Source organism: Lynx canadensis, chromosome F2 (assembly GCF_007474595.2).
Source record: "Lynx canadensis isolate LIC74 chromosome F2, mLynCan4.pri.v2, whole genome shotgun sequence".
Taxonomy (NCBI): domain Eukaryota; kingdom Metazoa; phylum Chordata; class Mammalia; order Carnivora; family Felidae; genus Lynx; species Lynx canadensis.
The window spans coordinates 66,552,261-66,577,608 of record NC_044320.2 but is presented as its reverse complement, the minus strand read 5'-3'; the positions used below and the strand labels follow the sequence as shown (position 1 = coordinate 66,577,608).

At 39.3% G+C, this 25,348-nt stretch overlaps 1 protein-coding gene and 1 pseudogene across 2 annotated transcripts in view; one reads left to right on the top strand and one right to left on the bottom strand.

Annotated features, from left to right (window-relative positions):
* The window catches only part of CRH (corticotropin releasing hormone), a 189,886-nt gene extending 165,453 nt beyond the window's left edge, over positions 1–24,433 (bottom strand). For both annotated transcript variants that reach the window (XM_032591932.1, XM_032591933.1), the window contains exon 1: positions 24,334–24,433. The gene's annotated coding sequence lies outside the window, so the exon portion shown is untranslated. The remainder of the gene's footprint in view (positions 1–24,333) is intronic.
* On the top strand, positions 4,163–5,462 carry LOC115506276 (annotated as a pseudogene).
* Positions 24,434–25,348: the final 915 nt, after the last annotated feature.

Here is a 25,348-nt window from a genome sequence, read left to right as displayed (position 1 = left end):
ATACTTTTTGTCATTGTTCTCTATCCAGCCCCTCAAAAAAGAAATCTTCACTGGAAAAAGGAAGGTTACAAAGCAGTATTCATTGTGTAACCTCCTATATGCACATGTGTGTATACACACATATTTTATACATACTGATAATCAAGGGCTGTCATTAAAACATAATAGTATATTTATAACTGGATTACAAGTATTTTTTCATTGTCTTTACTTTATAAAACTTCTACAATGAACATGTACTATTTTTGTATTAAGAAAAAAACTAATAAATTTATTAGATACATATCTTGGGCTCTCAGACATACCCAAAGTTCTGGATGATTCTTCAAAGGGAAGAAGAGACTAGCAGAGTCAGCAGCATAGTTTTATTCAAGACATTTGGTTTGCCTGTTTGCCTTGTCTCTCCTGCCACAAGGAGCATATACGTCTTTCCCAAGCCAGTCTCTATGGTCCCAACCACCATTCCCACCTGTGGGAGCTGCCACTTGCCTAAGAGAGTTCCTTTACCCATACAGAAAGTCCAGCCAAGGGACCCACCACAATTTCTCAGGCCACTATTTATAATCTTTTTTATTTTGTTCTTTTTTTCAATAAGTACTGAATTCATGTATTTTAAAATTCCGAAGTACAGACAGTATATAATGAAAACTCCTCAAACCCCTGTCCCCACACCCAGCCCCCTCCCCTGGGGGAAACAAATGTTAACAATTTCTTACGTAACCACCTAGAGATCAATTATGGATGGAGCAATAATTTTTAAAACTTAATACATAATGAAGAAAAATTTAGTTTAGAAAATACAAATAACCAAGAGCAACAAATAAGAAGACAATAGAATCATCCCTCTGACACTACTGACTTTTGGATGTATGTCATACCACATTTCCTTATTTTTTTTAATATAATTTATTGTCAAATTGGTTTCCATACAACACCCAGTGCTCATCCCAACAGGTGCCCTCCTCAATGCCCATCGCCCACTTTCCCCTCTCCTCCACCCCCTCATCAACCCTCAGTTTGTTCTCAGTATCCAAGAGTCTTTTATGGTTTGCCTCCCTCCCTCTCTGTAACTATTTTTTCCCCTTCCCCTCCCCCATGGTCTTCTGTTAAGTTTCTCAAGATCCACACATGAGTGAAAACATACAGTATCTGTCTTTCTCTGCCTGACTTATTTCACTTAGCATAATACCCTCCAGTTTCATCCATGTTGCTGCAAATGGCCAGATTTCATTCTTCCTCATTGCCAAGTAGTATTCCATTGTATATATGAACCACATCTTCTTTATCCATTCTTCAGTTGATGGACATTTAGGCGCTTTCCATAATTTGGCGATCATTGAAAGTCCTGCTATAAACATTGGGGTGCAAGTGCCCCTATGCATCAGCACTCCTGTATCCCTTGGGTAAATTCCTAGTAGTGCTATTGCTGGGTCATAGGGTAGTTCTATTTTTAATTTTTTGAGGAACTTCCACACTGTTTTCCAGAGTGGCTGCATCAGTTTGCCTTCCCACCAACAGTGCAAGAGGGTTCCCGTTTCTCCACATCCTCGCCAGCATCTATAGTCTCCTGATTTGTTCATTTTAGCCACTCTGACTGGCATGAGGTGTGTCATACCAGATTTCTATGTGCCTACATTAATAGTTATGTATACCTTAAATATTAGAATAAGATAAATAAAATGATAAAAATTTTAGTATCTATAAAAATCAATTATTTCTGCAAACACTCTTTCAAAATTCAGATCATACTATAACCTTTTTAAATAAATATATTGTGAACATATTTCCATAGTAATAGATACTTCCACATATTATCCCCCTTTTTCAGAGAGAGCACACAAACAAGGGAGAGAAGCAGGGGGCGGGGGGAGAGAGAGAGAGAGACAGAGAGAGAGAGAGAGAGAGAGAGAGAGAATCTTAAGCAGGCTCTGCACTCAGTGCAGAGCCCAACATAGGGCTTGATCCCACATCCCTAGAATCACACCTAAGCTGAAATCAAAAGTTAGACACTCAACCAGACTGAGCCATCCAGGTGCCCCCCACATATTATCTTAATGGCCAAATAATATCCCACCATTTGAACACATTATTTATACAACCCCCTCTTGCAGGATATTTAGATTGGTTTAAATTTTTTTAATCTTGTGATGAATATTCATGAGTAGGTAGGTGAGTATGTACCTTTGTATGTATCACTGATGATATCTAGAATATAAATTCCTATGTAAGAACTGCTAGGTTACTTTAAGCCTTCCAGAAACAATACCTCCAACAGCTGCCCTTGAGAACCGGCACTGCAGCTCTGAAAAGCTGCTGATTCCTGATTAGCTGTGAAAGAAAGCCATTGTCATCTTTCTTTGTCACAATCTCCATACCCAGTACAGTGTTAAGAATATAATTAAAAACTCACTAAATATTTTTTGGATGAATGAATTCACTTTAAAATAGCCTAACATAGGGGCGCCTGGGTGGCGCAGTCGGTTAAGCGTCCGACTTCAGCCAGGTCACGATCTCGCGGTCCGTGAGTTCAAGCCCCGCGTCGGGCTCTGGGCTGATGGCTCAGAGCCTGGAGCCTGTTTCCGATTCTGTGTCTCCCTCTCTCTCTGCCCCTCCCCCGTTCATGCTCTGTCTCTCTCTGTCCCAAAAATAAATAAAAAACGTTGAAAATAAAATAAAATAAAATAGCCTAACATAAAGATGTGGAGAAAGGGGAACCCTCTTACAGTGTTGGTGGGAATGCAAACTGGTGCAGCCACTCAGTATGGAGGTTCCTCAAAAAGTTAAAAATAGAACTACCTGATGATCCAGCATTTGCACTACTAGGTATTTACTCAAATAATACAAAATACTGATTTGAAGGATTACTCGCACCCCAATGTTCATGCAGCATTATCAACAATAGCCAAATTATGGAAAGAGCCCAAATGTCCATTGACTGGGGAATGGATAAAGAAGATGTGGTGTACATATATATAATGGAATATTACTCAGCCATCAAAAAGAATGAAATCTTGCCATTTGCAATGACATAGATGGAGCCAGAGAGTATTATGCCAAGCAAAATAAGTTGATCAGAGAAAGACAGATACCATTTGATTTCACTCATATGTGGAATTCAAGAAACAAAACAAATGAACATGGGGGGAAAAAAAGAGAGGCAAACCAAGAAACAGACTCTTATCTATAGAGAACAAACTGAAGGTTACTGGAGGGGAGGTAGGTGGGGGCCATGGGTTAAATAGGTGGTGGGGATTAAAGATTGTTGTGATGAGCACCAGGTGTTGTATGTAAGTGAAGAATCACTAAATTCTACACCTGAAACTAATACTACACTGTATGTTAACTAACTGGAATTTCGATAAAAACTTAAAAAAATAAAATAAAATTGCCTAACACCCACTGCCTGTACAAGCCTCTTCCTGAACCCTTCTTCATCCCTCACACAAGGGTGAAGTCAAGCTTTTAAAAAGCTGTAAGCTGAAACACAGAGTAGTAGGAGTGCTTTCTTCACAAAATATTTTAGCTGAAAATGACTAAAACTTATTCATACATAATCCAGTTGCCTCTAATTGAAGGCTTACTGTGTGCTCTGCTCTTCTATTCTATTTTATTCTATGAGATAGGTATTTTATTACCCTCAATTTATAGATAGTAGCTACTGATTTTTTTTAAAGTTCACATTAATGGAGTGCCTACTATGTTTCAGGCACTATTCCATGCATTACATACTCATTCATTCAACAAAATATTTTAGTATCTGTTATGTGCCAGGCACTTTGTAAGGCAAAATGAGGAGTAAAGAAGAACAGACAAAATCTCTGGCTTTATGGAACTTACACTGGAAAAGAGAGACAGTCGTGAAGATAAACAAGGAAGATAAACAAGGAAACTGTGACGTAAAATCATGAAAGGTACCTAAATGGAAAAATAAAGCAGGCAATTGGGATATGAAGTTCTCATTAAACCTCACAGCAACTATATCCAATAGAGACTTGTACTATATCATTTTTTCCAAGAAAAAAGAAAAAAGAAAAAATTGAGAGGACTTCAACATGGTGGCTGCAGAACTGGCAATGGTGATGGCCTAGCCCAGGGTGGACAGAGTTGGAGGTGGTGGTGGTCATTCTCCCTAGGGACCATCAGGAGCTCAGTGGAGACTGAGCCTGGGAGGCCAGCCAGTGCCAGCACCTTTCAGCTTGTGGGATGGCAGCGGCGTTCAGGTTCTAAATGGCTTCTAAGAAGTTGGGCACAGATTTTCATGAGATTTTCAGTTACCTTGATGATGTCCCATTTAAGACAGGAGACAAATTCAAAACACCAGCTAAAGTTGGTCTACCTATTGGCTCCTCCTTGCCTGATTGTTTACACATTGTTGGAGAAGTACAGTATATGACTTCTCCTCGTAAAAGAAAACTATTGAATGGGCTGAAGATATTAAGAAAATCCAAGAAGACCAGCAGGAAGCAGAGTATACAAGACTGAGGAAATAGTAGCTAAAGTGAATTCTAAGAGTGGCCCAGCGGGTGACAGCAAAACGAGCTTCTCCGAGACATACAGTACAGCCACACTGCCGTCTCCTATCTACCCCCTTCCTTGACAGCTTACAACATAGCATCCTCACCCTGCCTTGGGTCAGCAGCAATATCACGAAACAAAAAGTTGTCAGCCCACCTCACATAAAGACAGATTTCAATCCTGCTGACTTTAAGTGTGAAGAAGACCCTTTGGACAATCTGGAGTTTAAAACTACTGAGAAGGGAAGAGCTGAGAAACATTCTAGTAGGAACCACTGAACCCGTTATGGCTCAGTTATTGGACAATAACTTGCCCAGAGGAGGCTCTGGGTCGGTGTTAGAGGATGAGGAAGTCCTGGCATCCCTGGAGCAGGCAACCCTAGATATCAAGCCTCTTCACACATCCAGTGGCTTTATAACCTTAACACAGTTGGGCAACTATGAGATGTCACTATCTTTCAAAGTATCCCTCCCCCCAATTCCTGCAGTAAGCAATATCAAATCCCTGTTCTTCCCCAAACTTGACTCTGATGATAGCACACAGAAGACAGCCAAGCCGACAAGCACTTTCCATAACACATCCAATCTCCATAATGGCACCTTCTGGAATTCCCTAAAGCCTTGCACCCAAAGTAGTGCCAGTGAGTTCAGTTGGCATTATACTCTTAGGCTTCAGCTTTCAACACAGACAGTGGCACAGAGGTGCCAACCCTGACTCCCTCAGACCTGATCTCCCGGATGCCTTCCCTCTCTGTCTTGTCTAGGTGCACAGAATGTACAAGGAGGAAGGAGCACACTTACCATTTTCTTTTGAGGGTGGAGGGTAAGGTATGGAGACTGTGCTTGCCTGTCTCTGAGCTGGGGAGAAAGTAGGAAAGATTTGGATATATGAAAGCCTCCAGAACTGCTCTGGCTCCTTCCATATTAAAGGTATTTGTATTTTGAGAAGTGTCCTCGCCACCTCGGCCCTTCAGAGAGATTTCCTGGTCCTTCTGGGGTCTGTACATCCTGAACAGAAACCTGGCCCAGCTGTTAAAAGGAGTCAGGGAGAAGGGGTGGGAGGGCCAGACTCAGTGCTGCTTTAGGGCTAGATGTTTCCCTCCCCTGCACTGATGGACTGAGCTCTAACCTAAGTTTAGTGCTAGTGAAAGGTTCTCCCAGCATTTTTTTGTTTTTGTTTTTTTCTCCTTTTAACAAAGTCTCTTAGTGCTACACTGGTCCTGCAACGTCTCTGTGATGCAAAGAATGTCCTTTTGCCCATGGGGTATTGAGTTTGCCTCTCTGCCAGTCAGTTACTATGCTTCCACGCCTCAGTCTTTCTTTTGGCTTGGTTTGGACAACAATCCTCTGCTACTAAGATTCTGGAGCCCTCTGATTTAGGAAACAGTCATCAGTTTAAGAAATCATTGGCCCTTTCCCAGTACATTGAGTGGGGGAGAAACAGGCTGTGATTTCAGTAGTCCAGCACTAACTCCACCTCAGTTCTACTTGGAGAACAGCCTCTCCCTCCAGCTCCCTGCTCTAGGATGATGCAATAAGCAACATCAAGTCATAGAAATTAGTCTCCTTCTTTTTTTTTTTTTTTTTGGTATTATGTTGTACATCATTAAATATCTAAATACAAAGGAAAAAATCTAAATACAAAGGAAAGAGGTTGAGAGAGGTTAAGTAACTTGCACAAATTTTATGGAGCTAACATTGATAAACAGTGGATAACCACTGTTACCCACTGATATCTCTACCGGCACCCCAATCCTAGATTTGAAATGAGTAAATGGTGCTTTCTCAGGATCTTATGTATAGAGCTCTGAAAAGTAGCCTCAAAGCCCCAACACTTACCAACCTAGCTCAACTGCTCTGGAAATTCTATAGCTACACAATAGATGAAGGACAAAGCTGGTACTTGATTTTCCAGTTACAGACAAAAGAGAGACAACTTATAACTCATCCTAAAAATAACCCTGGGAGACAGATATTATCCCAATAGGGACACACCAAGGCTTTACAGATGAGCAAATATAAGTTAAGTTGCTTGTCCAGTGTCATATAACTAACAGTGGTTGAGTCAGGATTCCATCCCACATCACTCTGGTTCCTAAACCCAAGGAAGACAATGGCCCAGAGCAGACTACAGCTTAGGACTTCATGATGCCTTCTCAGAGTCATGTCTTCTGAGAGCAGATGCATCAGAAGGGCCCAGGGCCAGCTGCCTGACTCCAGCAAAGGTCTTTGAGAGAAATCAGTAGGTGTATGTTGAAAAAAAGGTACTTATGAAATCATTTCTGAAGAAAAAAACGAAAAGACCCTTCACAAGAAACCAGCCTCAAAGAAGCAAGTGTGAAGAGGTTGGCTGAAGGGAAAGGTGGTCTTAATAAGTCTCAAGTACTTTTCCACTCCCTGAACAATTTATTGGGCTCCCCACCCTCACCCGTGTGATTAATAGAGCCTCAAGAGCTGCTCAGTCTCCAGGCCATTTTGCTCTAGGAAGCTTTAATTTGAAAAATGAGACAAGTAGTTTCAGTGCTGTCATCAATAGGAAATTAGGAGATAAAAAGAAATCTATTTAAATGGCTTTTAAATATTCACAAGGAGAGCCACTGGGTCTTGGCCATGTTCCTCTCCTCTGTGCCCCTTGCTCAGATACCCCACTGCATCAGAATAATGAACACAAACTATGCCACTGTCAGCAGATGCTGAAGACAGTTGCAGTGAATACAGCCAACATTGGCCTGAGCCCTCTAGTCCCTCAGTAACTTAAATCTTTGGGGATGAGATTAGATAAAGAATCTTTGAGCTTTTCTAGAGCAGGATGCAAGACAAGATGACTGGAAAGGTACAGGTACAGGGAAATGACAATCTGACTCAAAAGAAGTCTTTAACATTAGTTCTAAAGAACTGTTTTCCTTTCTTTTTGGCACCCAAGAAAATCAACCGAATTTGAGGCTCAAGCACAGTATTCTAGAGGTCCCTATTGTCTGCAATTTGTGGTCTTTTTTTCCTTTGGAGAAGCAGGGCAGGAAGTAGTTAAGGGCATGAGTTCCCATATCAAACTGGTTTCAAATACTGGCTCTACTGCTTACAAGCTATGTGATTTTGGGCATCATATTTAATTTCTCTGAGCCTCAGTTCCCTATGCCTCAAAATGAAGATTATAATAGCACCTACCCCAAAGGACTCTTTTAAGGATTAAATGAAATAATGTATACAAATTCCTTTGTACACAATGAAAATCAGCTGTAATTACTGAAAGAAAAAAAAAGAAACTTTTAAGGGAATATAAATTGGTATAACCTCTTTAGATTCAATTTGCTGAATATATCAAAATTTAAAAGGTAGATTTCTGGGGCACCTGGCTGACTTAAATGATAGAACTTGCAACTCCTGATCTTGGGATTGTAAGTTTGAACCCCACGTTGGGCATAGAGCTTACTTTAAAAAAATGTGGATTCCCTTTGAACTAGTGATTCCATTTCTAAGACACTGGAACAAGTATACAGATGTATACACAAAGATGTTTGCAGATATACTATGTAACTGGAAAAACAGCAAAGTAAACATACATCCATAGAGGAATGGTCAAATGAGTTAGAATTCATCTGTACACAGGTACATATTATGCAGTAAGAAGAATAAGATATATATGTTTCAAAAAGGTAACAGATCCATGATATACTATTCTGTGAAAAAAAAAAAGGATGCAAGGAAGCATATACTGTATGAACCCATTTATATAAAATATTCAGACACATATTTATATTTGCATTTAAAAGACCATAATGATATAAACCAAACACTAGCAGTCAGTAGCTCTGGGGAGCAAGATGGGCTGGGGCCTGAAGAAAGCAGACTTTCACTCTTTATATAGTTCTCCATTAGTTGAATTTGACAAGCAAGTGATATTTTATATTTTTTGAAAGATTAGCAGGCCTCATACTTTTCAGCTTAGCCACTCACAGAATAATGAAGCAAATCAGATACAGACATACTAGCAAATGAAGCATTAAGCATATAATCATTGTGCTTCATTTCAGGCATTTCAACTGAACAAAATTCAATGTAATAAAAAATAGAATTATGAAAATTTTACTTTGGGATGCACAATACACATTTGATCTCAAACTGTTCGACTGAATATATACTTTGTTTTTGACTCATCAATGCAAACTTTGTTTTCTTTTCTTTTCTGATCCATGAATTCCCTCACAAGCCGATATACCTGCCTGATAGGTAGTTCTACCTGGATGTTCCAATGTGCTTAAAACTAACATGTCTAAAACCAAATCTGTCATCTTCCCCAAATATCCTATTTTTCCAAGGATATTCCCATTCTTCCTACCACCTGGGCTTGAAAGTCTAACTCTTATTAAGTAGTCAGTTCCTTGTCTTATTCCATCAGCAGATTGATGGTCAAGTACCTCTTGTTTTTCATCCATGGTATCTCTGACATCACTTCCTTCTTTGCCATTCCCCAGGTGAGACCCTAAATGCAGGTCTCCCACCTCAATGTCACCTTGTATCTTTATTACGACATTTATAACACTGTGCACATCTCCCTGCTGCACCCCCACCAACTGTAATCCCTAATAGGCCATAAACTCCTCAAAAGAAGGATTTGTTTTCTATTTACCTCAGCACCCAGCATCCTACCTAGGGTACACTGGGTGCTAGATTAATATCTTTTCAGTGAACAAATAGATGGAAAGAAGTAACTGGTCTTTATTTCTAGCAGATTCTCCTTTCCCCATCGCCTTATCCCCCACCCATTTTCTTCAGTAGTTCTCCCTAGTTGATAATTCAATAGCATCATCATCATTGGTAATTTGCCACTTCTCAGATGAGAGCATAATCCTTTCAAATTCAGTCATGAATGGAATTTAAAGGGCTTTATTTGATATATTCAGTGCTTTTCTTTTTTTTCATATTCAGTGCTTTTCAAAGAAAATTTGAAAAATTCAAAACTATAGGACCTAAAAAAACTCCAATAGGCCTTAAATTTCCATTTAGACTTTAACAAAACAGTAAAAATGAGCATTTATGAATCATTAGAGGGTTAAAGACCAAATCCTTTAATTATCAATCCTAAAATATTATTTTATGAGGGGAATGCACAAGTATTAAGAACAGAATCATGTAATTTACAAATCATTTTTAAATAGCTCTCTATGATGTTCAGCTTATTAGGAATTGTTAATATTCTATTACTCAGAGGTCATTAGCACATTCTGCTAGCAGTATAGATCACATAACATCAAGTGACAAGGAGAGAACATGAAGTATCCCAATTATGATTTCTTTTAAAAAGGGCTGCTGTGACCTTCTCCCCAGAGTGTGAACTATATCTTACAAAGTCTGAAAAATGCTACAACCTTTCTCCATTAAATGGGACACCATTAGGGGAGGGGAAGATTACTTAAATAGAATAATAGCTAACATTTATTATGTGCCAGTCACAGTTCTAAGGGCTTTTCAATAATTCACTAAATCCTCACAAAAACTTTAAGAGAGAGGTAGTTATTATCCCTATTTAACAGATAAGGAAACTAAGTCCCCACTGAGGTTTTAAGTAACATGTCCAAGATTGTATACCTTTTAAAAAGGGAGATGTGTAGCAGACATGGAGCTGTGCCACCCAGACACCCCCCACCCCTTCCCTTCAAGGAAGGACTTCTCCCAGCTCCTGAGAGTGCTATCAGTGACAGCCTCAAGCTGTCAGCTCCTTCAGGATACTCCTCAGCTGCAGACAGTACCTCACTCAAAACCACACCCTTCCCAGGGCAGCCCAAGCCCGATGGCTGAGTACCACTGAGGTATAAAGGTCTGACCTTTTGGGATCTCTGAGGGACAGGTGTAATGGCTCATACACACTCAAGGACTCCCCAACAGACCAGCGGGTACTGATGCTATGCTGGACCTACGCTATAGTTCCACTCCTCCCTCTACCCAATCCTGCTTCCTCCCTCTCCTGTCCACAAGAGTTGGTAGCAATAAATACTCTGCACACCAAACAGTATCCAGAGACCCCTCCACCCACAACACCAGGATTGGACCAAGTTGTCTGACTCCAAGCTCTTACTCTGGACTCTCTACTGTCTTCCCAGGAAGAACAACAGACAGAAAGAAAGCTGCAAATCACTCTATAGTCTCATCTTAGCTATTTATTTCTGCTTCCACTTACACCAAACATTTGTTAGAACTGTTAAGCATAGAAGCGCCTGGGTTTCCCAGTCAGTTAAGCATCCAGCTCTTGAATTCAGCTCACAGTTCATGGGATCTCACAGTTCACGGGATCTCACAGTTCATGGGATCAAGCCCTGTTCTCACAGTTCATGGGATGATCTCACAGTTCATGGGATTGAGCCCTGTGTCAGGCTCCATGATGAAGCATGGAGCCTGCTTGGGACTCTCTCTCTGCCCCTCCTCAGCTTGCACTCTCTCTCAAAATAAATAAATAAACTTAAAAGAAGAAGAAGAAGAAGAAGAAGAAGAAGAAGAAGAAGAAGAAGAAGAAGAACTGTTGTTAAGCATAAGTAACATTGTGCCATGCTTTTGCCCAAATTTTGGAAGGAGAAAAAAAAATTAAAACTTTGGCTAATATCTGTAGATACACTAGTGTAGTGTAGATACACTAACATTAGGCCCCAAAATACAGCTTTCTGTACTTTGAATACCCTGAGATATACCTATTCATTATTCATAATTCCATAACTAACCCACCAATCCATATGCTTTTCTCTCCTGTTCATCTTCCATCACTCACTGCTTAAGTGTGGGCTGAATGTAGGCATGCTGACAAATTTGAAGGTTTCCATTCCCTCTAAATGGCTGACTGTACACTCAATGTCCTTATTCAAGTAACTCAGAAGTTTTAACTTTTCTATGGGAAAATTACAGCACACAAAGGAAAATAACAATGAATCAGTATCTCTCTTTCCTTCCCTCCATTTCTCCCTCTCACTTGTCCTTCTCCTTCTCTTGGCTTTCTTACGATGTATCAGTGGGGCAAATTAGAAACAAAAGCTAGTAAGAACAGTGCAGACCCAGAAGTTCTGAGAGAGTTTTCTCAGTACACAAGCTCCTAGGTGGCACACAAACACGACCTCCCCCAACTTCTAATGGAACTGTCAGTTCAGCACTGATACATGTTTAAAGTGTACCATATTTACATAGAAAAATAATAAATAAATAAATAAATAAATAAATAAATAAATAAAGTGTAGCATATGGATGAGAATCTTAAAAAAAAACTTATTCTTCAATACACATGAATTTTTTTGGATTCCATATTTCTAATATTTATACTAATAATTCAAATAGGAAAATAAATGCTAGTGGTCCTGGTATCTATTCTTTTTTTTTTTTTCAACGTTTATTTATTTTTTGGGGGACAGAGAGAGACAGAGCATGAACGGGGGAGGGGCAGAGAGAGAGGGAGACACAGAATCGGAAACAGGCTCCAGGCTCCGAGCCATCAGCCCAGAGCCTGATGCGGGGCTCGAACTCACGGACCGCGAGATCGTGACCTGGCTGAAGTCGGACGTTTAACCGACTGCGCCACCCAGGCGCCCCCCTGGTATCTATTCTTGATGGTTCACCAGGAGAGCACAAATAAGGCACTTATGATTTCTGTTTCCTCACTGACAAGGAGCCCACATGTGGCTTTGCTGTCAGGGAAGAATAATTCTACATCCAGAGAGGTTCTTTGATGAGAAACAGACCAATACTTCATGCCATGACCTCAAGGGTCAAGAATCAAATATTAGCACTACAGATAATATACCACGATACAGAATATGAATAACATATGGGTTCTGATTTTGTCAGAATATTATCATTGGTTTTTAGGAAATGTGCTGGTAAAGGAAAGGGGAATTAGATATTAGAGTACGGAATCATTCCTACATTAAGATGGTCAGTCATGCCAAAACCATGAGGTTAAAACCAACAAACAAAGTGAAAGCAATAATCTCTTCAAGTAGCAGATGACACAAGGACCATTTCCTGGCTCTTCCAAACTCATCATGAGTCTTCAGCTTTTTCTTCCTATGTTTCCTTACCAGGGCAGGGGAATGAAGCCCAGGCTGTGGGAGCAAATGTAAAAAGAACAAGAAGCAAAAAGCATCCCACTCCTGCTCCGTTTTTTCCCTGGGGGATTCTCTGATTTTTTCTAATCCTATCTCTCCTTTACTGCCTTTCCCAGGAACTTCCATTCCCTAGCAGGCTAGGGTTGTTTTTAGTATTTCATTGAATACCTCAGGACTTCACTACTAAGGGCAAACATTTTTGACCAATACTGGATTAATTCTCCCAGTCAGGCATCCAGGATCTCCTCTGGCCTCAGCTAGACTCACCATAGAGACCAAGCACTCAGTGCCAGAGCATGCCTTCCAAGAAGTACGACACCACCCTCAGACCTTTCGGTAAGAAAAGAAGTCCCTCCACCTCTGCAGACAGCTTGCACAGGAAACACCTTCTTTCCCTCAGCACCTTGTAAGGAGGGCAGGCCAGATCAGCACATCAAGCAGACCAGCCCAGTTTGCTTACAGTCACCTATTAGCCAGGGACAGTTTAAGCCCAAATCCTTACATGCCTTGTGTGTTCTTCTATCACACTTAATTTTAGTTGCACTCTGAAGGTAATTTTATCCATTAGTACCCATATACATTCACAAAACAGAAGTCTAAAACTAATTATGACTGGCTCAACAAAAGGGAATGACTCTGGCTCTGTTATAATGAGTAAAAAATAAAATGCACTAAAATAAAAAAGATGGTCCACATGTATATTTCTAATTCTATCAGTAGAAAAAGGACTAACGATGTCCAATGAATTTTACATTCCTGTCAGTAGTTTTTGAGCTTTGGGAAGGCAGGGGTAAATAATAATTACAAAGATATAGTAATAATAACAATAGCTAACATATATTAGGCACAAATTACTCAGTCAGGCACTGTTTTGAACTCTTTATATGACATAGTTCATTTAATTCTCACAACAACCCTAAAAGGCAGGCACTATTATTATCCTTATTTTATAGATGAGAAACTAAAATTTTGAGTAATCAAATAAGTAGTATTCCACAGATACAGGATTCAAAATCAGGCTTTCTGATTCAAGTCTGTGCTCTCCTCTCTGCTACAGTGAGTGCATAACCTTGTGAAAGTCCCTCAACCTCCCGGGGCTTCCTTTTCCTCTGAAAAGTGAGGGAGTGGTAGACTTCCCATTAAACCTGGAGGACTGGCATTGATCTCTGCTCCTCCCAAAGCCCATAAAGTAATTCTTTAAAAAAAAATAAAATGATATCCGATCAGAAAAAAAAAAAAAAAAAGAGAATGAGAGAAAACAACAGCAGATGAGAGATTTCAACATATTTTTGGAAGATGGAAATCAGGAGGAAAGCAACTGTCTAAAACTATGTTAAAGAGTGGATGCTGTTCCAACCTTAGAACCCACAGAAAGGGAATATGGCCAGAAATGAGCCATGTGCCTTGCATAGCCCCTGCAAAGTTCAGCACTTAAAAGTAAGAGTTGGGGAAGAAGATGCCCGGGTGGCTCAGTCAGTTAAGTGTCTGACTTCAGCTCAGGTCTGATCTCACTGTGAGTTTCAGTCCTGCACCAGGCTGTATGCTAACAGTCTGGAGCCCACTTCAGATTTTGTGTCTCCCTCTCTCTCTGACCCTTCCCCACTCACACTCTGTGTCTCTCTCTCTCTCTCAAAAATAAAAAAAGATTAGAAAAAAAATTTTTTTAATAAGAGTTGGAGGTATGGTTAAAAACAGGTATATACCTTAAAAACCTGTGCTAATTAGCTGATCTCTAGCTTCCTTCACTAACAGCCCTATCAGTGACAATCCTTCCCCCAAAGAAAACAGGAAGATTATTCTCCAGAGAAACAACCTGAGAAGCTCTAATCTTGGGTATACCTGCCACACTGCTATGACAGAAGAAACACCGTGAGAGGGAAGGAAAATAATGAAAGTCCCCTTGCCCCGCCCCACTCCCAGAATATCTTTAGACAGGTATACATACACACGCATGCATGCACAACACATGCACATACACACACAATCAAGAAAGGAAGATATTGTAACATTCTGTGAGGGAACTGAAGGTCTCCTCCTGAAATACTTTAATATGCTGCCATTTGGAACTCACTCTTGAAATGAAACTCACCAGTTGACAAGCCCCCAACAAGCACCCAGAGCATTTAATCATCGTTTCATTGCTTCCCTTTTAAGTAAAAATGAACAGCCAAAGATTTAAAACACTTAAGGAAAGAAAACTCAAAGCAAACAAAAGGGAAAAGAAGACTGGAAAAAAAAAACCACACAGCAATAGAGGAAAATGAAACAAACCTTAAAAATCTATATCTTCAAAGAATAAGAGAATCCATCATATTTATAAAGTAAAACTGGGCTGTGAAAAGGAAGCACCAGAAAATAAGAAAGCACCGCTAGAAATTAAAAATTATAACCAGGTGAAAATTTTAATTGAAGTGTTGAAGGAAGAAAATCACTCAGAAAATTAAAACTGGGGCCAAAAGAGAAGTCATTGGAAATAAAAAGTGAAAAAATAAAACTCAGAGGATCAGTTCAGAAACTCTGCAACCAATAGAAGTTCCCCAAAAAGAAAACAATGAGGAGGAGATTATCAAAGAAAGAATACAAGAAAAATTTCCAGAATTAGGCAGAAGTCTACCAGAGAGTACACAGCACAATGCATTTTTCAAAAAAATCCAATCTACAGCTCATCATCATGAAATTTCAGAATATCACGGGTAAAGTTCCTTATAAAATCATATTCAAAGGAATGGAATCATCAAAACTCATTAAAGTCTCAACAGCAACATTGTATTCTAGAAGGTAAAGTACCTTTAGAGTTCTGAAAGAAAACCAAATCTAACCTAAACTTATATACCCAGCCAAATTATTATACAAATGTAAGGGCAGAATAAAGACATTTTCAAAGAAGCACTCAAAAAATTACTTCTCATGCACCTCTTCTTGGGAAGCAACTCAAGTAGGGTCTTCTGCAATTTAAGAGAGCTCCAAGAAAAATGAAGATACCATATCCAACACAAGAAAATGGCAAAGGAAGTCCCAGGCTGACTGTGGTAGATGAGATCTAGAGAACATCAGTCCTAATCAGAGCAAGAGGCCAAATGACTGTGGGAGAGGGACCTTGAGCAGGGATGAAACTAAAATATTGTTTAATATGCTAGAGATTTTGGAAAAACTACTGCTAAGCCAGATACATGGAGTATTGTAAAAAGGGAGAAGGCAGGAATAGACATAGATACATAGAAAACTAAGCAAATGAAAAACAAAAAAACTTAGGTAGTTATCAACTCCAGAGAGAAAAAGATACCATTGTTTAAGAAAGGAAATACAATTGAAGAACACTTCTTAGCTCAACACTTCTTAGCTCCTAATCTTATAATGAAAAACTGATTCTTTAATCAAAATCTATAATATAGGAGCTTAGGGGCACAAAAAAAAATGAGATGATCATGATATAAGAGAGCTAAGTATTCAACAACTGAAACAAAAGATTAACATCTACACAGGGCAAATCAAGAAAAGACATGATAAACATTGTTTAGATAGATGAAAGCAAAGAAAAAAACAGATATAACAAGGTGAAAGATTAAAATGGCTGTTTCTCAGAAGCAGACTAGGAGATTGAGAAGGGAAGAAAAAAGGAGTTGTTTGTGTTTTTTTTTAATGTTTATTTTTGAGAGAGAGAAAAAGAGCGGAGGAGGGACAGAGAGAAAAGGGGACAGAGGATCTGAAGCTCTGCGCTGACAGCAAATGAGTCTGATGCATGGGCTCAAACTCACGAACCGTGAGATCATGGCCTGAGCTGAAGTCAGACACTCAACCGACAGTCACCCAGCCACCCCAAAAGAAAGGTTTTTTTTTTAAAAATATGTTTTTTAGCACCATTTGATGTTTTAATTATGTATGGATTGCTTTAATAAAAAATTCTAACATTATTCAAATAAATACTATGATATCATCAGAATGGATTTATTTTATGCTTTGCGGCTAAACACTGCAAAGATGAATTTCTTGCCCATGATACATGTTCTCTGCAGGTGTTAGGGTGGCTTTGTTCACTGTGGTCCCTCAGGAACCCAGACTGATGAGAGAGTCATCCTCTTGAATGCTTATGATTCTCAATCCAAAGGCAAAGAGAGACCCTTGAAGGTCTAGTACCACATATTAAACGTTCCCATTTTAAAGTGGCACAGATCATTTCTACTCATAGTTTACTCACCATAATCACAAAAAGGCCAGAAATGGCAATCCCACCATGTAATCAGGAAGGAGGAAGAAATGAAAATATTTGATGAATTGTACGAATCTCAGTCATAGCTAGTGAAGGATAGGCAAGGTCAAGGGCTCCCAAGGTTGGCTACACATCTTGATTACCTGAGGAGTTTTGGTTTTTAGTACAAATTCCCAGATCCCACCCCATATCTACAAAATAGTAATGTCCACAGTGGAGGCTGGGAATACAGAACACCCCTTGCAGGCAGCCTGAAACCTATCCAAAACTGTGTACCTGAGATTCACACCACTAGAATAGCTACAAGGTTCCTTCCAAAGAAAGAATGCTACAACTTGTGTAGGACACAAATTTTGGTGGACCAAAGGTGGATCAAGTTGTTTTATGTATGTGAATTTTATTTTATTAATAAAATGTTTAATGTTTTAGTCCCTATTAAATCCCTCTAAAATATATTTTATGCCTTCACAAATTATATAGAGTAAACCTCTCCTTGTTGATTCTGATTGATCATTTAATCAGCAAAGAATTCCCACCTTCATTCCAGTCCTTTTTTGTCATTATGGTCCTGACTTCAGGAGGCTCAGGACCTAGTATGGCCTAGTATGGCCTAATGAACCATCTCCCTGGAAAGCACAGTCTGTGGCCATGGCCAGTCCCTTGTCTCTCCAATGCATGGCCCTGACTTCCAATCCCCACCCAAGTCTCATACTCTGAGCTCTGCTTGTCATAGAGAGAATTCTGGTGAAATATGCACTTGACAGAGTTTATCAAATATATATAATGACTTCTCCTGGGTGGGGAAAAAAAAGTGCTTGTAAATACTTAAAGCTGAATTAAACTATTTTGATTATACATTACTTAAATATATACAAATACAAAACTAGTTATAAGTATATTATATCCTATCTCCTGTACAACTATAAAAACAAAATAAATTCATGAAATAAAACAGAACAGCTAAGAGACTGGGCACTTAAAATCAGAATGTCTAGGGGCGCCTGGGTGGCGCAGTCGGTTAAGCGTCCGACTTCAGCCAGGTCACGATCTCGCGGTCCGTGAGTTCGAGCCCCGCATCAGGCTCTGGGCTAATGGCTCAGAGCCTGGAGCCTGTTTCCGATTCTGTGTCTCCCTCTCTCTCTGCCCCTCCCCAATTCATGCTCTGTCTCTCTCTGTCCCAAAAATAAATAAAAACGTTGAAAAAAAAAATCAGAATGTCTAAGTTCAAACTCTAATTCTACCTGTTATAAATTATATCTTTTGAGTGTTATTTAAATTCTTCAGGCTTTAGTCTCCTCAACTGTAAAATAGGAGCAATAATTCCTATTATATAGGTTGCTTCCAGATTAAATTAAATAATCCATGTAAAGTATTAATGATTCATGTTATTACAAAATCAATAACTTTTATTATGAAATCAGATAAAATGCAAATTGAATGAATATAATGTGACACATGATATTTTGCTGAAACCAAATAACCAACATGAATATGGTACTGAGCCATGACAGGCTGAGTCTCACATACCTATACTACTATCTGTATGATGACTCAGATTACCCATCATATTCTGACTACTGGGAAAACTGCATTTGCCCAGTCCACCAGGACGGCTATGACCTTTTCCTGAGGTGAAATGCATCATTTGTCCATTGTCTTCCTCTATTCTATGCCCATCAGTTTATAACAAAGTATTACACAAAGGCGGGCTCTGAGATTACTTATCTGTTTTTGGCAAAAAGATGGTCAATGGCATTAGCCAGAAAATGTGTATTCCTATTTGTTAAATTATCATCAAAATAAAAATATAATAAAGAACATACCACTGAAACTTACAGGGGCACCCTGACCTATTGTGGGAAGCCAAGAAAAAAACCAATGGTGCTAGATGTCAGAATTTAAATAAAATTAAAGTTAATATAAATGCAAATTCCTACACTTATGTCCAAAAGATAAACCACACAAGTATAACTAGGAAGACATACCCTGATAAGAGCACATATTTTAAGAACCAAAGAATTGTTTGTCAATAGCATGATATGTGTTTGCCAAAGAACTCATAAGATCTTGACTACAATATCAGAAGCAAAGTCTCCAAAATAAAGTGAGTTCTGCTCTGCTCCATGCAAGTGAGATCATACCGAAAGTCATGTATTTGGGACCAGATATGGCCCTTTAATAGGTTCATTGGTAAATCAGAACCGATCTATTGTGGTGACTAATAACATGGAATCCTAAATTCAAAAGATAGGGATTAGAATGTCAGCTCCAGCACCTCAGGCATGTTGGTTCACCACTCTGGGCTTCAGTTTCCTTACTGGCTAAGTGCTGATACTAGTAATGTGTATCTCATGAGAGTGTTGTGAAAATTAAATCAGAAAATACCCAGTAATATTTACTGTAATCTAAAGGTAAAACGTTGAACACAATGTTTAGCCAAGGTGAGATTCCCAAAAAATAGTTTAAACACTTTTAAATGCAATGAAGGATATAAGACAGTGAATTTTCCCTGATTTCATTTCATATAAAAATTATTAATAAAACCACGAAGATTTAGCTGGGAGAAGAGTTATCTTGAAAAGAACATGGGGTTGCTATGTTCAAACATTTGAAGGTTGTCACAAAGATGAAGGACCGAAGACCAATAACTCTAAGTTACAAGAGGACAAATGGTTTTAACTCAACATAGGTAGAATGCTCAATAAGCAGTTCAAAAGTTATGCTGTTGCCATGGAAAGTGGTGAATCTTTTAGTGGTGGGAAGTTCCATAACTACTCTGACACTCTTGTGAATCAGTGAAAATCCTCTAATGCCCCCTCCACTCTGTGGAGTCTCTCTCTGAATGTCTCACTAGTTAAGTTTACTCCAAGGCTGCAAAAATCTAAAGACCAAAATCCTGTATCTCCAAATTCCAGGATCATCGGAGCTTTCAACTTTTGCCCTATATTCCCTATGCCAACTGCCCTTCTCTCCTCTCATAAAACGGAAATAGCCAAAGATGTTTCTCATTTGGGGAAAGAGGAAGAGGAAGCTATGAGCACAAAACAAGGTTATCACCTCCTTCAATGTCTAGCCCAAAGGCAGCCCAATTTTCTTCTAGGGGAATCTCACTTCTTTTTACATAAGGCTTTAAAAAGTTCTGTCCCACTGGCAGCTAAATAACCCAAAGGGAGTCTTCTCATTTTTGCTGTTTGGGACATATTGTATTTTCATTTGTCCAGAGAATGAAGCAAGTTCAGCAGAGTGAAGTTTTATGGTATCCATTTTTAGTTTAATAAGAGAAAGAATTTTTTAACCATTATTGCTGTTTAGTAATGGGGTGGGGTGTCTTTGGGGATAGCAATGGCCCTGTCAGTGGAAGTATCAGAACTGAAGTTAGGTGGGTGTGGGCAGTTAAACTAGATTATTTTTAAAGTCCCTGCCAACCACAAGAATCTATACTTCTATCTATACAATGGTATGGTAATTTCAAATGGAGTCAAGGAAGAAACATCACTTGAGTATATAAATAAATGAACCCAGGTTGAAATGATACACATGTGTACTTACTATAAACACTTTAATTTAGAAAGTAAAATGAAAACATCCATTTCAAATGGTTTTGTTGCTATTTTCTTCACCAAGGTATTGTATTTTGAAGATTATTTAAAAAATTTTTAATGTTTATATATTTTTAAGAGAGAGCACGAGCAGGGGATGGGCAAAGAGAGAGGGAGACACAGAATCTGAAGAAGGCTCCAGGCTCTGAGCTGTCAACCCAGAGCCCGATGCAGGACTTGAACTCATGAACTGTGAGACCATGACCTGAGCAGAAGTCAGACACTTAATAAATCCCAGACACCCTGGCACCCCTAAAGATTCTTTTTAAGTAATCTCTACACCCAACGTGGGGCTTGAATTCATGACCCTGACATCAAGAGTTGCATGCTCTTTTATGAAGATTTTATGAAATCTTTTAAAGATTTCATTTTTTTTTAAGTAATAGAGCAGGATATTTTAATGATAAATGCTTACAGTATATTACAAAGAAACAAGTTTTCTAAGAATATATACATAAATAACAAACAAAAGACTGGGTCTATAAAAGCTTAAGTGAAATCCCAGAACAGCAATTATATAATGTCCTCTGAAAACGTGTAACAAGGCTTGACTTTGTGTGAATCACTGCGTTGTACACCTGAAAGTAATATAACACTGTATGTTAACTATACTGGAAGTTTAAATTAAAAAAAAGGGGGGGGGGCTTGATTTTGGTTCCTCCTTTCACCTTCAGACCAGGAAAGAAATCACCCAGTAACGTATGAAATTCAATGCAGTGAGCATAGGTGAACACAAAAATGCATGTAAGAAAGAAGCTACCACCAGATCATCTCAAAGCTATTCCTATAGTTAAAACTGCCTATCTGGGGCACCTAGGTGGCTCAGTTGGTTGAGCATCTGACTCTTGACTTTGGCTCAGGTCACAATCTCAGGTGCCACAGAGTCTGTGTTGAGCTCTGTACTGAGTATGGAGCCTGCTTCAGATGATCTCTCTTCCTCTCTCTCTGCCTCTCTCTCAAAAAAAAAAAAATAATAATAATAATAATAATAATTAATTCAATTAAAAAGTAAAAACTCTGCCTTTGTGACTCTCATGTAAGAAGCAATGGTGTCCCACTGAACAATTTCATCAGGTACTTTTGTAAAAATGAATACGGAGGCTTTTGACACACTTCCTTCATATTGCTAAGCAATATACCTCCCCCAGAGAATGTTCATTCTCTGCCTTTACAAAGAGCATGGTTGTATCAATACCTGGCATTTCCTCTTTAATAAACAGGGAACTCGTACATGAGCTGAGAAAACATCATTAAACACACTTCCTTTAGTCATTCAGTAATTTAGTTGCCATGGTAATCTTTAGTAAACTTGAAATGTACTTTGGAGGGGTCATTTCCAAAGCTTATTTTTAAAATTCTAGAACTTTTACAAGTTGTAGAGGATAAAGGAGCTGAAAATGCTTTTCTCTTCAATGCCTTACCGTGGACTCAATCGAATAGAGCACAGCTATTCACAATACGACATGCATTACACCTCTGACAATGATCACTTCATCATTTCCTACCTCAAGATCATTCTTATAGACTGTCCATATCTTCCCAACTGAGTGAAAGTATTAACTCAGTTCTCCGTGGCAGCAAAGGGAATTAAATCATGAAATAAGCACTTCCTATAATAGTCTCCAAAGCTTTTCACAATTGAGCAGTGTCATTTTTGGTCTTCCATCAATAATAGGGTGACAAAGTACACTCTGAAGCAGTTTAACAAAGGAACGTCAGATAACTCAGGACTTGAACAGATCCAGGCTGCTACCCAAGGAAACACTGTCGGACAGGAGGCTCTGATGATTCACAGCTCTGACCCGCTCTGTTCATCAACCATGTCAGGGCTCAAAAGGTTTCAGGAAACACTGTCTGGAAGACTTTTTTTCTGGCTAATAGCTACATTTGACAACTGACCTTTAATCTTTACTTCACATTATCATCCTATCATTAGCCAAGGATAATACACGAGCATTTTTCAAATATGATTTGATGGACTGAAGGTGTTCTAAAGACTTTTCATCCAAAGAAAGACACTATTATTAGCTTTACCAGACTCTGACTCTACCCTGAATTTTTAAAAAGAACTTAATTAGGTAAAATTAATGGTTCCACTAGAGTTGAATAAGCAGTCACACACTATTTGTTTCCTTCTTTTCTGTGGGGCTCTGTTGGTCACATTAGAATAGGATAACACTCATGAACTAAAGCAGTGAAGGCTGTGTGGTAGAAAGAGCACTGACCTGGAAAACAAGAGTCTGCTTTGACCTTAAGCAAACCATTTAATATCCCTCATTCTGTTGTCTCATCTATAATATCTGGAGACTGAACTGAATAGGAGAGCACGTGGCTCCTATCAGCATAGCTGGAACACAGAGGAAGAAGTAAAATATGAGGTTTGGCCCTGTAGGAAAGGGCCAGACCATGGCTTGTGGGTCTCCTCAAAGATTCTGATATTTACCCTCAGAGCAGTAGGATATAATCCACTGAAGATTTAAGCAAGGGGGTGATGGGATCAGAGATGTATTTTGGAAAGCTCACTGTGGAGACTGGACTAGAGATCAAATCAGAGACACGGAGCCCAGTCAATAAACTACTTCAGTAGACTTGGGATGATCTGCTTATGTTCCTGCCACTGTGGCAGAGGCCACTTTACTACTACCCAAATAAATCTAGCCCTGCCTCAATGCTGAACTACTCTTTTAGACAGAGATCATAATCCTGCCTTCACAAGATTGTTAAAAAGCCAGCACAGCACTTTATCAAACTGACAGCTGTCACGTTCTCCATTCTTCCCACCTTGGTCCCAGGATATGGTTATGGGATTTTGGAATACTTACTTGCCACCTGGGACCCTTCTAGAGACTCAAAACCTACCACCAAATCCTACTTCCATAACTCACCCTTTATTTCCTGCTGATAGAGCTCCACCCTCCTCCCAAAGTCAGGTAAGGCTTGCACACTGTTAGAATGTCCATCAGTTTGGTCTTGAAGCCAGAAGTCCTAAGTTCCAGTCCTCATTTTGATACTTCCTGGTTATGTGAGCTTGGGCAGTTTGCTTACTGCTTGCAGCCTTAGAGTCTTCATCCAAAAAGTAGGGTAATAACTATCTCACAGTGTGGTCAGGATGATCAAATGAGATGACCTATTAAAAGCACTTTGGAAATCATTCTGCATATCCTAGGCCTCCTTGCATTCTCCATTTCCAGTAATCATATGGCAGGCCCTAGACCTTCCAGCCCATTCCACCGTGGATGAGCCCTGGTATGACAGGCTCATTTCTGCTCTTGGGAGCTACAATAAATAAATCACCCCCTTCTTCAAATATATGAAACCATCGTATCATCATATCAGAAGACTGCCCTATCTGAAAACCCTCCTTTGGCCTCACTCCTATTTAGTGTCGGCTCTGAATTACCCCTTTTTTCCAATGTCACTTCCTCTCACTACTAGCTTCAGTTTCTATCAGATTACTCCCCTCCATTCTCTGCTACAATTTTCCAAGTAATGATACTAGTTCAGACTCTTCTAAGAGAATTGAGGGTAGGAAGGTAGGAGGAGACTAGGAAGTCCCATGAAAGTTCCTAGAATGTGTGTGCATGAGGAGGGCGGCTGCTGCTTAAACAAACCTCATTAGTTTTCCAGCTGCCTCTGTGTGTGTATCTTTCCATCAACAGCGATTATGCAAATGTGATATTTGTTTTAATGAGCATGTCAGGTGTGTTTTGCTGTAACATTATGTATGACTGACTGTGGTATTAAAATAACAACTTGATGACAACTGCACAAGAATATGTGAAACTGTGAAATAGAGGTCTGGCAAACTTCTCTCTTCTAACAGGAGCACAATCTCTGCTGGACAGTAGGAGCCTAGATCTTCTAAAAATCAATTCTCACGATGTGAAGAAAAATCATATATTCAGAATCCAAACCTAGTCATCCATACTTACCAAACTCCTTTGGAGGCACAAGATTGGCCTGGGGCTCCAGCTGGCCAGTTGACTAATCTTAGGGAGGCAGTCTTCAGACCATAAGTGGCCTTTTTTTGTGAAGCTGTACAGGTTGAGGAAAGGACAGATTTTATTCTGGAAGATGCAAAATGGCAGAGTGGTTTTATAGACAGACCATAACTGAGTATGAATTCTGGGTTCCTACTCTTTCTTGCTGCATAATCTTAGCAGAGTAAGTCTCTGCAGATCTTAATTTTCTTATCTATAAAGTAAAGATACAGGATAACGCCTACTTCGTGGGGTACTATAAGAATTTAATGAGGTGAGGTGCTAGCTGCAAAGCACTTAGCATAGTATACAAGCCCTCAATAAGTTGTTCGTGTTAGTAGAGGCTAGGACTGCCAAAGCATTAATTTTCTGTTTACTAGTCTAGACTCTGTTCACTGTCTTAGATGTTGGTGAAAATACTCCACCCTAGATTTGTAATCCCATATGTTCCTCCCACCTCCAGCTGCAATTCACCCTATCCTGACAGCTTCTCTCCACCTGTATTAAAAAAAGTCAAACCTTCTTCTGAAGGATATATGTAAGTGACCAAAATAATGGGAACTACTGAAAAGAAAGAAAGGGAACTACTGATATCTCTTCTCAAGGACTCTGATAGTTGTCTGGCAGGATCAGGAGAGGAGCTTATTGGCAAGAAGGCTCTCCACTTCAACTCCTGCTTTCATTAACACATAGTTGGGCAGGGAGAAAGGTGGCCTACTAGAGGAAGATCCCCCATCCTTCTTGGAACACAAACAGGGACAGTACCAAGAAAACCAATACACCAATACTGAGTAAGTTACAAAGACAACTTGATCAAAATCCATTTTCAGATCCTTGATTTTACCTTATGGCTTCTAGTTATTGCTCTGGCCCTCCCTATAACAATACTTGTAGATATTTCTTCCAAATCATGTAAGGTTGGTAGTAAAGGACCAAACATCATGAGCTACCATTTGGTCATTTTATC